The sequence below is a fragment of the Colias philodice genome, chromosome 24, assembly GCF_061535455.1.
Source record: "Colias philodice isolate Cphi_HAF_F1 chromosome 24, ilColPhil1 Martin Lab GWU primary, whole genome shotgun sequence".
Classification (NCBI taxonomy): Eukaryota; Metazoa; Arthropoda; class Insecta; order Lepidoptera; family Pieridae; genus Colias; species Colias philodice.
Window position 1 is genome coordinate 8,118,224 of NC_143109.1, and position 15,635 is coordinate 8,133,858.

The 15,635-nt window shown below is 33.5% G+C and overlaps 1 protein-coding gene and 1 long non-coding RNA gene across 6 annotated transcripts in view; one reads left to right on the top strand and one right to left on the bottom strand.

The window, feature by feature from the left end:
• Window positions 1-3,610, bottom strand: part of LOC149477806 (uncharacterized) — a 366,366-nt gene extending 362,756 nt beyond the window's left edge. The window contains exon 1 of the mRNA XM_089710075.1: window positions 3,310-3,610. The gene's annotated coding sequence lies outside the window, so the exon portion shown is untranslated. The remainder of the gene's footprint in view (window positions 1-3,309) is intronic.
• LOC149477810 (uncharacterized) lies at window positions 1,612-14,375 on the top strand. 5 transcript variants are annotated; one of them, XR_016317529.1, is made up of 4 exons: window positions 1,612-2,011; window positions 2,087-2,190; window positions 2,617-2,904; window positions 14,164-14,375. It is a non-coding gene; the product is annotated as an uncharacterized LOC149477810 (long non-coding RNA). The 5 variants fall into 5 exon arrangements; XR_016317526.1 differs by having other exon boundaries at window positions 2,617-2,713; XR_016317530.1 differs by having other exon boundaries at window positions 2,087-2,186.
• The last annotated feature ends 1,260 nt before the right edge of the window (window positions 14,376-15,635 follow it).

The following is a 15,635-nucleotide window of genomic DNA, read 5'->3' on the forward strand; positions in this document are numbered from 1 at the left end:
GCTGTATAAATCATAGCTCCTGGCCACACGCGAAACACCATAATAGACTCAATTTCGTGTGCATTAAAGTTCAAGTTTGCTTACATTAAAAATTGCAACCCCTTACCCCAATCTAATAGCAATGTTTGAGTTACTACATCATTTTGCGACCCTCTTTATATATTATTTATTACTAGAGCCGAATTAAAAGAATAATAGCTAGTTGGAATATATTTTGCATATGATTTGATTTGTAAATCACTAAGAAAATAAATCATCTTATGATTGTTAGCAACAGCTGATAACTTGATAAGCCTTATCCCCCTTATTTATAGCTTTTCCTACCTGATTTTATTAAATTAACAATGTAGCTAAAATTTATTAGATTGATATCTTGTTTTGTTTTATTATAAGTACATAACTACACTATAATTTTCCTTTTGAGTCATTAGTCAAATAAGTAATTAAGATTATCAAATTGCATACAATGTATTATTTAACTGATATTAAATTTAGTATAATAATGAAGTAATTGAAATGAAATCTGATTTCCTATTTAGTAAAGATTATTAGTAAAAAAAAATGTGTAGGTATTCCACGCAACACATTTCATCAATGAATAGATTTTTAAACCTTGAAAAATGCGCTAGGTAAATTCACGCCATAAACAAAAACAATAAAATTCAATTACCCATACAATTGATAATCGCGATTGTAAAGCGAAAGAAGCATAGACTATAAATATTCACAGAACAAAACTGTGGAGCCGTCCGCATGAAACTTATCCAATCAGTGATGTGCATCACTTCATGAAATATGTATGACATGTCCGATGCAATTATTATCAACATATTGAGCTTAATGCTTCAGTTTTTGTTTGCGCGTTGATTTAAATAGTATTGTATGCTAATATTGCAGTTTATAGACAAGTAATTTATGAATTTCTTGTATATTGTTCATTTCCAAGAAGTCATCAATTCATTGTGTTGTCAATCAACAAGTTCTTAGAATATTTGCTACCGACTCAAGATTATATCTACGGGATTGAAGATCATCAATAATAATTAGTTCTTACCAGGAATCTACTGTGAAACCTCAAATTCAGTCACAGTATAATAGAAGTTATATTTGTAACTTACTAGAATAATCTAATATTTCCATGGTCAAACCAACTCAAATATACTACTCTGTGATAACTATAAACTACAACGAAAAGAAAAGAATAAATCAATTTGAATAAATTTTGAATATTTCCCATAGCTGCCATGTTCCATTTGTTTGTATTTTTTTTTCCTTCACCAAGGCATTAGGCAGGTAGATGTGTCGTATTGACATTTGATTTTTGGAATACTTATTATTTTTAAATTTGGCAATGTTAACTTAATATTTTTAATTAGTAAGAATTGTTTATTTATTAATTTATTTTATCATATAGGTGTTATTAAGTATTTAAATTTGTACTTGCTGTAATAGGTTTGGGGTAAATATAATCTTAGGAAAACCAAGGGGTAGGATGCATTTGGTTGGAATTTCTGGTAAATAATGAAACTATGTATTTATTTATAGATAACAGATTGATAGTAGTAGACACAGGATCATACTAGTTTAAAAGGAGAATGACCTAAATAATAAATATCAATAAATTTTGCGATATAGAATTGTCTATTTCATGTTAAAAATATCTTTAATGCTTTCTTCAAATATGTAAATTTTAAATATCAGTTATTATTTTATCATTTTTTTATCTGGTAAGTATATACTATCACAATAAAAAAAGTAAAATTTAAATATGGAGGGTATTCTAAAAGTGAAAGTGTGATATACTTTAGAATTTATGTGCCTTATGGACTGGATGTATTAATTTACTTTGTATTTTCAAATCTTGTGAATAAAAAATATGTTACGACTTGTTATTAAACAAGATATTTAAGAACTTCAAAAGTAATTTGTCTATCAGTGAAACTCAAACCTCAGTCATGAGTATTTTCAAGAGGTTGGTATGATTCATCAATTTCTCATTTTACACTTAACTGTAAGTATTAGATATAAGTGCTTCTAGAAATGTTAATTTTACTTTTAATGACTAACAATTTATTTCAATCTACAGCTCATCACTTGCTCAAAATAGATGGATTCAACTCAACTATTGTATACTAGCCACTCATCCCGTCATCACATGGGTTTACACGGGATGACAAACAAAACAAGTAGGTATGTAGTTAATTCTTTTACGGTAAAAATAATTTTAGAATTGGTTGAGTAGTGTTTGAAATTTATATATTTAAAGCAGTCAATATACTTATAACACTTAGTACTAGCTGTGCTCTGTGGTTTCACCCGCATTGCTCCGCTCCTGTCGGTCTTAGCGTGATGATATATAGCCTTCCTCGATAAATGGGCTATCTAACACCGAAATAATTTTTCAAATCGAACCAGTAGTTCCTGAGATTAACGCGTTCAAAGAAACAAACTCTTCAGCTTTATAATATTATATTAAATATATTAAATATTAATATACTAAAGATTACCAATCTATTTTCTGTAAACAAAATGACAGCATTATCTTTTACTAAAATTGCTTGTAGTTTTTAAATATTCTGTTATCATAAAGATAAAACAATGTTTCTATTTGGTCAGATTCAGGAAGATTGAGGATTATTTGTCAGGAAAGGAAGGAAAGGAAACAATATTCAAGGAACAAATACAGCATTTAATTCTTTTCATATATTATGAGGTACAATATTTATCAACTTGATTCTTGTTTCAGAAGTCAACACTTATTCACCGTTGGAAAATGCATCATCGTCATCCGTCTCACTATATCTTCAAGTCATTGCTGGTGTAAACATAATTAACATTAGTAAGGAAGGAAATAGCAAGCAAATAATCAACATTAAGTAATCAATATATCATTGGGTTGGTTAAGTAAGTAATTTTCAGTGTAAAGTAGTTAATTAGGTATGTACCTATGGAAATTATTAACGAATTGATGTATTCTTTAATATATGCCTAAGTCTTATTAGGTAATCGGATAATACTTGATATAAACATTTAAATGCATCATGTACCTATGCATTTCATAGTAATAATTATTTTTGAAACTATCTAACATTTTAAACATCTGTATTACAGAAAATTCGTAACAAAAGTATTGCATTGTATTTATCTTTAAACAAAAAAGTAACATTTTATTTAAAACAAAACTTAAAAGTAAATAAAGTTGTAAGTTCGAAAAGTTTATGAACATGCGCGGTGGAGTTACACGATAGTAAACAAACTAATTGAAGTTTGTAAACTCGAAAAAGTTAATAAAAGTCGAAAAGTACGCACCTTTTGAGGCCGGAATGAAATCCAAACGTAATAATAAGCGACAACACTGTATCCACTATGATTTTATCACAACATTCCAATGTGGAAGCACTCTAGGAGAACTGGTCGGCTCAATCACTAACTTGCACACTTTTTGAAAGAAAACTGAAAGGAAACACTCGAAAAAGAACTTTTATGAAACACACGAACTGACATTACAACTTTTAACGGCGATTCATTATTACAAAACTGCACTAAACATTAAAAACTTATAAAATTAGAGTAAACAAACGAACAACAGTCAATACGCGGCGGCCATGTTCCGCCATTGCATAGTTAGAGGTTAACGCCGCTAGAGGGAGTCGGAACTTGGAAAAGCTCAACAATGCTTGTTGCTTCAAAACTTTCGCGCTTCGAGCTTCGAGCCGCGTTCAACTTTTCAACAATTTTTGCTATGTTCTATTTGCAGGAGCTTGCTTTAACTAAGTAGTTTGCACAAGAAACTATACATTTTCAATTTTCCAGTGAATGCACATTTTTATATTGTTATCATGATAAATTGAGATAATAATATAGACGGTACACTACTTATAGCTAGACTAGTACAATATCAAATACATACTTACATTGTAACATAGGTACCAATATTTTGTAATTTGTTGGCAAGCCAAACCCACTATCTGGTCTAAATTATTATAATTATATTATACCTACCTATGTCCACTCTATTAGATTTCCAATAGGTAAGTATACGTATTATATATTATGTGTATGTTAATTGTACGAAATTTCTTGTGCATAGTAGGTATTAGCTATACCATTATTATATTACCTAGTCAATTAAGAATAATTTTTCCAAATACTTTCCCTAACATTTATAGGTATGAAACATAAATGTATACTTAGCTGCTTATAATTTTTCCAAGAAATTGCCTACTCCTTCAATATTCATCTTTTATGACATTCGAGTAAGTAATAATACGCTGAAATGTTGTTTTTATCTGAAATTCTACCTAGAATTGATATTAAACATCCAATATGCTATCATTTAAATAGCAAAAAAGTTGAAATTATTTATTTATATTTATCTCCTATAAAAACTATTAAACACTTGACCGTAATTTGAAGCTTACTTCATTGAGAAGGCACCTAGCTTTTTCCGCCTATTTTTCCCTCTCTTTCCGTTGTATATATGCTATCTCTCTCGCACACCTCTCCACCAGGTGGCGGGGCGCACGATAATGTCGGGCGCTGGATGTCTTTCATTGGCGTCTAGCTTCCGCCGCGAGAAGGTTGTCTACAAGACTACAACCTTGGTGCTATTAAGTATTAAGTATTGCTTAAAGCAAGTGCTAAAAGTGTTAAAAAGTGTATCCCGTCGGATCGGTACAGTGAGTTATTTTTACATCTATTCTAATAATATTTTACTTAAAAATGAGTAAAAATCTTTAAAGTCAACGGTATAAATATAATCGTTGGACTTTATTTCAAATGCTGAGGTTTTTAATGAATCCTTCAGCAATAGTTTATTTTTCAATATGCTTAAATACTTAATAGCATGAATAAAGATATTTAAAATTAACGATACAACCATTTTACTTGAAATAGTAACTTTTCTTTTGAAATATTTCATTATGCAATATGTACTAATTAATATTTGAATTTTTAATACTGTGAGTAAAGCTATTTTAACGGTGTTACCGTTCGGCTTTACTCGAATCGTTAATATTACTTTTGTGATTATTTGATATTACTAGATATATCAAATACCCTCTCTTGTATATAGATATTTTTAATATTTTATTTCATTTTTAATAATGTGTTTTTATTACAAGGGTAAAAGTGAATTTTTCGTGGAAAAATTACAATTAATACTTAGTATGGATATGAGCCAACTCAAAGCTTTACAGGCATACAATCCATTGCTACGACTTTATTACATTGTCGTTATCGCTAGGAACGGTTCGGAATTCCTTTCATAGTTTATTACTAAAAATTATCGAACGAGATGAGTCCGCTCCAAGAAGTCACGACATGTCAGAACATGTTGTGATATTATTTTATAAATCGTACGGGAGTTACCGCTCAACTGAATAATGATGGAATTCGCTCATGTATAGTAGATACGTACCATGAATGTTCCACACATTCAAAACTATCCGTAGTCTATACGTGTCCTTTTATGAGTATTATTCTGATCCGGTTTTATGTGAAAATAGACATATTACACACGGCTAATTTGATTGAAAATTACGTTTCCTATGTTCAAATGATGCAACTTTTTTGTTAAAACGAGTAAGTACCAAAATTTTACAATTAAATTCTTTGGTTTACTGAACTTGTGCTGAAAGGGTTATCGTATAATAATTATCGAGATATCTTAATATAAATTAGATTTAGATACACTTATTTCAAAGGATTCACAATTCACTTCTAACGTTTTAGAATAATATTATAAACTTGTACACCTTGACAAAAAGTAAAAAATTGCGGGTGAGTGGAGATTATTTTGTGCAATTAAATATAACGTCCTACGACGGTATGTATGGTTGCGTTCGTAAGGAATGTTAACGGATATAAAGCAACTAAATGTTACATCGATTGCATGAACAAAAATAAATATGAATCGAAGTTCATTTTTAAAATTTAGTGAATTGATTTGAATTATGCATTTATTAAATGTCGCTAACATTGGAAAATAAGTTAAAGGACCTTGTTAATTGCTATATTATTTAAATGATTATTTACTGCTATTTTTATATTAGCACTAAGGAGTATTCTTGCTCGAAGCAGAATACATAAATGTGGCCACTACTCCTCGCAGGGGTTAGCCAGGTCAAATTCACCCTCGCAGGGTGTCTCTTAAGCATTTTTTGGCAGGCCCTACTTATTTCTAGTTACAAACATCCCTCGCGCAGCTGTCGCTCGCAGGGAAATGGTGCAAATATATATCGGCCCTCGCGGGGCTTTGATTACAATCGTCCCTCACGGAAAAGATGGTGCGAATATATATCAGCCCTCGCGGGGCTTTGATTACAACCGTCCCTCATGGAGAAATGGTGCAAATATATATCAGCCCTCGCGGGGCTTTGATTACAACAGTACCTCACGGAGACATGGTGCAAATATATATCAGCCTTCGCGGGGTTTTGATAACAACCGTCCCCACGGGGAAATGGTGCAAATATATATCAGCCCTCGCGGGGCTTTAATGGCGATTGGTGCAAATATACAAAGGATTGATCATTAAAATGATCATAGATATTTGCTTTTGTCAACGAGGACCCACGAAAGAAGTTTTGGATATGACCGTATCGGATCTTCACTCTTCTAAGGTAGGTAGAAAAAGGTTTTGAAATCTACTTCACAGTGGGCAGTATAGTAAATGACCTAATAAATACAATAAAGGTTAGATACGTCAAATAATGGGCGCATGAAATTGATACTTCGTATCCTAAAAGTTTACGCTTCAGGAATCAGGAAACCACCATTGGTTTACCAATTATGGAAATTGGAATTGAACAAATTGTATTTACCAATGCAAAGCCTAATCACAACAAAGGAAGGCGAGTCGGATCAAATATCATCTCGCAGATGATTTGTGGCGGTGGTTTCGAGGATTGTCACCAAGCCTTGTGTCAACGGTATGTTTGGTATCGTAATTAAATGGCACTAGCCGACCAATTTTCATATACAAACATCGGAAGAGATTTTTTAATCGCAAAGCGATTGAATGTAACAAATGACGATTGATTACGTATAGTTGACCTCTCATAGGCCTATTTTAGTTGCCCGGTCTTGTAGGCAATTTATTTGACTCGTTTTTCAACCCATTTGACCTCATTATTGCACCCATGAGATTTTTCTTCGGGGCTCAAACAATAAATCGCTGAGGGATTAGGATAATCGTTTGTTAGACAAGTTTTTTGTCATCCCACCAGGATTATTATACTGTATAATAAAGTTATATACAACTATTAACGTAAAACGTTTAAGTACTCAACGAATGCTGAGAATACTGACTGTTGAGTTACATAGGATAGAGGATAAATAACGGAAAGTCAATCTTTCCAAACAAAAGCCTCTTATTATTAGATATTACTTGGAACCCCTACCCTTAACGAGAAAGCTCTGCCAAATGACTTCTCATTTCTTTGCTTTGAGGGGGGGGGGGGGGGCAATAAATGAAATGTACAGGCTATACGGCTTTTAAAATATAAGTCTGGTAAGCGAACTAAACTTTGCTGGTTTAGTTCTTGCTATATCGCTATCCGTGCCTGCTTCTCGTGTTTACGGGTGAATTAAGTTTATCAATAGTCATAAATGCAATGCTATTCAGAGGATATACTGCATTTAAAACATGACAAAGTCTGGTAAGCGAACTAAACTTTGCTAGTTTAGTTCTTGCTATATCGCTGTCCGTGGCTGCCTCGCGTGTTTACGGATGAATAAAGTAATGTCCTGTCTTCGCATCCACAGCTAACTGTCCTATACTGTCATAATCTTAACACAGATTCATTCGACATAGCTCCCCACGAGCTCAGTTCTTCATTTTTGCACTCGCACAACTGTGGACAACACAAGAGCAATGCCTCCATTGGTAGCAGTTACAATCAAGGGATAACTAACCTTAGGCTAGCCATATTACGGATGTTGGAACAACCGACTATATTCAGGGCAATTTTCTTTGTTCAGTGTAACGTTTAGACTGTCGTAGCATTCCTACGGAACAAAGATGGGATCAGATCTGCATCCTTAATGCAGTTAATCGAAAGGAGATACTTTCAGACGACGATAGTATTCAAAACCCACCATATTCCTTAACATAATAATGCATAGTTAAGCTTATAATCTCTCTTGCCATTATCCTGCAGCAGAATTCCTTGGCGATAATTTATCCTCGTTAGAACGAGCGAGGGTTGTTACGATAATATGAGAAATCCTAGTCAGTTAGAGACCTGAACGACGCGATAGAGTACCGCTATTTCAGTAGTAGTAACACCTAGAAGGGTGAAGGTATTCTGGAAAGCAGAACTGAAGGCCCGGTCAGCAGCATCAGCCACCTAATAGACAGTGTTCAGTGCTGCACCACTATAATCTGCAAAATGACTCTGACGGTATGAAAATGTGGAGTACATTTTCAAAATATCAAATGATATAGTTGGAATAAAAATCCTATTTGCCTCCGTCTATCCAAAAGACATACGGAGTAGCTAGTAGTAGTTGGTTGAATTAGAATAAAGTAACTATAGTTAAAATCCTTTGTTACTGACTGGATAAATTTGGCTCTTTTCCTATCTGACGTTCATATAGCTGTTGACTGCCTAGTGTTGTGCACAAACACTATTATTATAAACTAGCGGTCCGCCCCGGCTTCGCTCGTGGTACTTACGTTTTCTCTACATAAAAAACCATCCTCGTACTTCAAGGAATAGAATTATCGAAATCGGTTCAGCCGTTCTCGAGTTATGCGCTTACCAACACATTTTGCGATTCATTTTTATATATAAGAAGATAAGTCACGTTATGTAGTCCCGAGGCTTTCGGTATATAAGTTCTGATGTAAATCATAATTATATCTTAAAACCGAATTGATTAAAAGTAACGTACTTGGCTGTAGTAATTGCAGTTTTGGGACACAGATAAGCTCCTTATCATTTTAGTCTCTTAAGTTCAGTATATTTGTTTCCAGTACAGAGTTTATGACCTATCAGTTTTAAATAAATAATTCATGCATTGTACTGAAAGTACTAGCCATGTTTAGATTATGATTGGTGGCGTTGGCTCTAAACATTAATAGATACCGCACGGTTTGGTTGGATGTTAAAAATCTGTATTATAATTAAAACCGTTTACCTGTTTTGATATTTTATTGCCTTATTCAAGGGGTGACCTTTTAAATTTATTTCTGACCCCAAAAGTAAGGACCAAGTTCTCTTCTTGTCCGCTTGTAGCAGGTTGGGTTAAAACTGTGTGAGTTGAGACAGGTGGTAATTCTATGTTAAGATGATTCAATTGTGCTTCTACAGAGTTCTAATTGAATAAATAAAGGTTTGAGTTTGAGGTATTTTTGCCTCGTCGGGATCAGCTGTTGCTTCATTTTGTAAGTAACATCTAAATGCGTAATTGAAATTCGTTACTGGCGCTTTCGCAGATTTACGCTAAAGATAGTGAAAATTATAGTAACTTTAACTTTTCACGCCCAAAAGGTTAACTAAGGTACGCTTGAACCAATCTCATAAGTTCTAATACTTTTAATCATTATGATTAACTTTTTGGTTCTTATTTGATTAACTTTTCATCTGGGATTGTTAATATATTATATAATATAAAAATTTGTGTGATTTATTGGTAGGTATACTATCTGCACACCTTACTCTTTCAAATAAAGAAATAAGTAATTACTTATGTATTCAAATTCACATTGGCGTCCATATATTGTACACCAGGTGGGTAACAAACGGGTCTCAATGAAGTAAGCTTCAAATTACGGTCAAGTGTTTAATAGCTGTGTTTTACCTGAAAATAAAACACATATTAAATACTTACCTATATTTGAAGCTTACACTTAACGTCCACCTGTTGTGGATTTCGACTCAATGAAAGACATCCAGCGCCCGACATTATCGTGCGCCCCGCCACCTGGTGGAGAGGTGTGCGAGAGAGATAGCATATATACAACGGAAAGAGAGGGAAAAATAGGCGGAAAAAGCTAGGTGCCTTCTCAATGAAGTAAGCTTCAAATATAGGTAAGTATTTAATATGTGTTTTATTTTCAGGTAAAACACAGCTATTGCTGCTCTTAGTTGAAACATGCTTACCTATTCAGAGTAACTCAGTAAAAGTTCTATTACAATTTATTTTCTTTTATCACGATGTCATAGAACTTTAATAAAACTCCGACATTTTTCAATTAAAACTTTTACGTTTTACCATTGTGTCATAATACTTAGATTACCTTTACGTAATTTCCTTGAGTTTATACATACCTAACTAACTGTATTAACATTTTTAATGATTTCACAGCAATAGAGTAGTTAGGTAATTTATCGAAAATGTTTGTTCAGGGGCCGAAGCACTCAGAAGAGTTAATAAATTGGGGGATCAAACTACTATAATGCCGAACCCTAATATTATACCGTCCAATAGATTTTGTTGAATGAAGTAGTCACGAAATGAATCAATAAAAACTACAATTCATTTTATAATCGTAATGAATTGTTTAAGTTTAAGCTTTCAAGTTTCAAGTGGAGACGTATCAGGCGTGGGTTTACGTAATAGTTGTATAATGTATACGTAGTATATTATTATTAGCACAGTATTACAATATATGAAATAATATTGTAATACTGTGTTATTAGTCTGTGGTAATAGCATGGACCCATATTACCTATATGAATATACTTTTATTTAATTAACTAGCTGTTGCCCGCAGCTTCGCTTGCGTGGAAAAGATAAATTTTCATGGTATAAGTTTTTATCCCCTATTTTACCCCTTTAGGGGATGAATTTTCTAAAATCCTTTCTTAGGGGACGCCTACGTTATGACATCTACCTGCATGCCAAATTTCAGCCCGATACGTCCAGTGGTTTGGGCTGTGCGTTGATAGATCACTATATTATCAGTCACCTTTGAGTTTTATATAGATAGATATGATTGATATATATATATATGATTTTAAGCATAAAATATAATATTATTATACGTAGTATATTATTATTAATCTGTGATATTATCTAGTAGTTAAGTGATTTATAGTATATTTTGGTATTAGATTAGACTACCTATATAGTAAGTTTTGTTTGATATTAGTTTAAGCGCCATCTCTTGGTTTATGCGTGTACTATTACAAATTACAATCGTTGTTGCGTGAGCGCATCCAAAGACGAGATCACGGAAATTATTGAGGTTTATAAGGTACCGTTTCCATTCTGACATTCGGTAGAAGCAATATACTTCCATTATTACCGACCTAGTTCATAATTGAAGCATCAAGATTAGGTACTGTGGAATAATGAGAGGTCAGCAACATAATACGTGCGTATTGTGTACTTTCTAAGCTAACTAGTAATAAACAGGAAATTTGTAATCAATAAATGATAATTTGCACAGATGTAACGTGAAGATGTAGCCTAATTTCGATGAATACAACAATAACCCTACATGCTAACACAGCGTTGGCTTACTCGAGTAACGGCTAAAAATATGAAAAGTAATGACAAACATAAAGTAAAAAAAAAACCTGCTTTTTAGTTAGTAGATAATATTCTGGCTGATGGGAAACATAAAACAAAATAATGAAGGTAATAAATATTCAATCCATACTAATATAATAAATGCGAAAGTAACTCTGTCTGTCTGTCTGTCTGTTACTCAATCACGCCTTAACTACTGAACCAATTTGCATGAAATTTGGTATAGAGATATTTTGATACTCGAGAAAGGACATAGGATAGGTTTTATCCCGGAAATCCTACGGGAACGGGTTTTTCCTTGAAAACGCAGGCGAAGCCGCGGGAGGAAAGCTAGTACATAATATGACTATACTTTTATAGAACTTTCGCATCATATAAAAATTGGTATTCGCTGTAGGTACCTACCTATATCATTATTGTGGTGCCATAAATTATTGTTACCGCATATTGTAACATCAATAAGGATAGGATGCCAAAGATTCATAGCTTTCCACATGTTCAACTAGGCGGACGATAATATCAATAAGTTATTCTTAAAGATAATTACGACTATCTTGCCTATCTGAAGATATTAGCATCAGTATTAAATCTTAAAGCTGTTTGTTAACATAAACACAAAAATGAACGCCTCCCAAGCTTTTAAACCACCAAGCATCCCGCGTTTCTCGTATAAAAACAGCAATAAATAGAGAAATTTCCTCAAGTGTAGAGTGTTTTGTGAAACGGGAGCAAGGGCGGCTCCTCCGGGAACTGCGGAGTTACGTTATCATAGGCGTAATGTTATGTACATACAAATGTTGCCACACTGACATTCGCCAAATTGCTTGTCTAACTAGAATACAAAAATTTGCACCGAAAATACCTTGATATAATCTTCATGTTTACTGTTCTGTCGGTACGTGTATACGCGGGGAATGGTGTATGTTATTCCGCGAAAAGCAATGTGTGGGTATGGTATGCCTTTTTATGTGTACTTATGTTTTTTAATATGTTGAAAGGTTTAATATTATGGCCAAAAGTATGTATATACACATGAGCTTCATTTATCAGAGACGACTATAAGTACGGGTAAGTTGATATAGGCTATTATCAAAAATAGTCAAAATTTAACGAGTACCTATAGGCTATAGGTATAACAGTAAATGCCCAATACAATAGTTGGTCTATCTATATTTCATATTTAAAGCCAATAGATTTTCGAAATGAATACTCCGAGCGCATCCTATTTTAATTTAACCGTTGCAGAATATATTACCCCAAATCATGAAAACGATTGCAATTTGCAACGAATACAAATTTTAATAAAAGTTTCGCAAACAGTCCGGGCGGGCTTATTGCTTCCAAACGAATATGGCCGATATAAAACTAATGTTGGCAATATTGTCAACACTGACCTACTTTGTATGCTATTTGTCGCAGAGCCAACTCGTAAAGAACAACTGATGCAGCCTGATATCTCAATAAAAACTATCTACTGTACATAATATAGCATCTTTGCACGCTATAGCTGTTACCCTCGATGTCGTCTGTATTTTTTGCTATAACAGATGAATCTCTATAGTCTATACTCGTATTTTGTACTAGAATTTTAATACAAATTTACTTATTCGTATCCATTACCATCAAAATATAATCTGTTCATTAATTTTACTGATTTTTTATCGAATTAAATCTTCGAAGTAAAAATTGTGTTTTTTATTGTCCCAAATTATAAGAGCAATGCAATTCCATACGTTTCAGGAACTAGTTTAACCCATTGAGCCCTGAACGGCCCGATCGGTCCACGACACAATAGATTTTCTATTGTGTCTGTGATTCCGGGGCCTAAGTTATTAAACCAAAAATTAATTCAAATGCATCTACAAATATATAGCATCGCTATTTATTAACACTACGATTACATAGATGAACTAGAAACCAGATAGATATCAGAACAATGTTATGAACGTGTCGGAACTCGGAATGGCAACACTACGGAGCACTGTGCCGCGGTTACACGGCATTCGGGGTTGCTACTATTGCTACTGATATTAGTATAGTATTATATTATCTGTGCTACAGAGTGAACCAATACCGCCAAAACGGTGTGGCTTATTGAAATTGTATTAATAGTGGCAAATATAGGGCACGGATAATTCAATTAATTGAAGAACTATACATCTTTTTATTACATGTAACATGGTTCATATTCTACTCAATGTGGGTAAGGTATCTTTCGCTAGGTCACTTGACACGGCATAAGAGGTACGTGACACATGACACACGCATCACACACGGCACATAAATCACACATGACGAAAATAATATTTTGCCAAATATAGGTAATCAAAATCCGTTCAGCGGGTTACGCGTGAAAGCATATCAAACATAGTTATATCCATTCATTTTTAATTCTTACGAACTTTCGTGTTATACGGTATACCATTTATTACCTTATTCACATCTCTCCTGTGGACTCGATTTGAATTCAGTTTTAGAACTAGGACTATGACTTTTTTTGTCGTCAAAGGAAAAGAGGTTAAAATTAGGGATGGAAATTTTTGTTAGCTCTTACGCGATTACCACGTGCTCTACTATCTGGGCTAGTTACTCCATTACACATGTTACTTCAATCTAGGTATTATGCATTTACATCACAATGCTTAACCAAAAAATATGTGAACTTTATTTTGTTTTCAGGAGAATGGTCCGGAAAGTGGTGTACGTGTCATGAAGATTTTCAAATAGCACTTAACAACCTCAACGTTCTGTCGAAACTTGGAAACGATTGAACATCTGCAACGCTCTGCGTAACGTTCTAAGCATTGAGGTCTTCAAACGAGCCTATTATAATGTGTTCATTGGGTCTGCAACACTTCTTGTGTTACTAATAAACGTCATGTTATCTTAAATGTTTGTTTCATTTTGCCATTCCTATATTATAAAAAGTACACTGGAATAAAAGAATAACCTTTTCCTCTAATATAATTATTCTTTACTAGCGGTCCGCCCCGGCTTCGCCCGTGGTACATATTTCGCAATAAAAAGTGACCTATGTCCTTTCTCGGGTATCAAAATATCTCTATACCAAATTTCATGCAAATTGGTTCAGTAGTTAAGGCGTGATTGAGTAACAGACAGACAGACAGAGTTACTTTCGCATTTATAATATTAGAATAATATGTAGTAAATAATAATGTCAAATCTTTTTTAATTCTTACTTTTCCGTTTTTGAAGTCGGTTGTTTTTAACGCAGTTATTTTTATTAGTGAATATTAAGCTTTCCGTGCGATTAGAGCTTTTTATGAAAATTAAGCTTTCCGTGCGAATAGAGCTTTTTGTGAAAATTAAGCTCTCCGTACGATTAGAGCTTTTTGTGAAAATTAAGCTCTCCATGCGATTAGAGCTTTTTGTGAAAATTAAGCTCTCCGTGCGATTAGTTTTTTGTGAAAATTAAGCTCTCCGTGCGATTAGAGCTTTTTTTGTGAAAATTTAGCTTTCCGTGCGAATAGAGCTTTTTGTGAAAATGAAGCTCTCTGTGCCGTTAGAGCTTTTTGTGAAAATGAAGCTCTCCATGCGATTAGAGCTTTTTGTGAAAATTAAGCTCTCCGTGCGATTAGAGCTTTTTGTGAAAATTAAGCTCTCCATGCGTTTAGAGCTTTCTGTGAAAATTAAGCTCTCCGTGCGATTAGAGCTTTTTGTGAAAATTAAGCTTTCCATTCGATTAGAGCTTTTTGTGAAAATTAAGCTCTCCGTGTGATTAAGAGCTTTTTTGTGAAAATTTAGCTTTCCGTGCGAATAGAGCTTTTTGTGAAAATTAAGCTCTCCGTGCGATTAGAGTTTTTTGTGAAAATTAAGCTCTCCATGCGATTAGAGCTTTTTGTGAAAATTAAGCTCTCCGTGCAATTGAAGCTTTTTGTGAAAATTAAGCTCTCCATGCGTTAAGAGCTTTTTGAGAAAATTAAGCTCTCCGTGCGATTATAGCTTTATATGAAAATTAAGCTTTCCATGCGATTAGTTTTTTGTGAAAATAAAGCTCCGTGCGATTAGTTTTTTTTTGTGAAAATTAAGCTTTCCGTGCGAATCGAGTTTTTAGTGAATATTAAGCTTTCCGTGCGATTAGAGCTTTTTATGAAAATTAAGCTTTCCGTGTGATTAGAACTTTTTGTGAA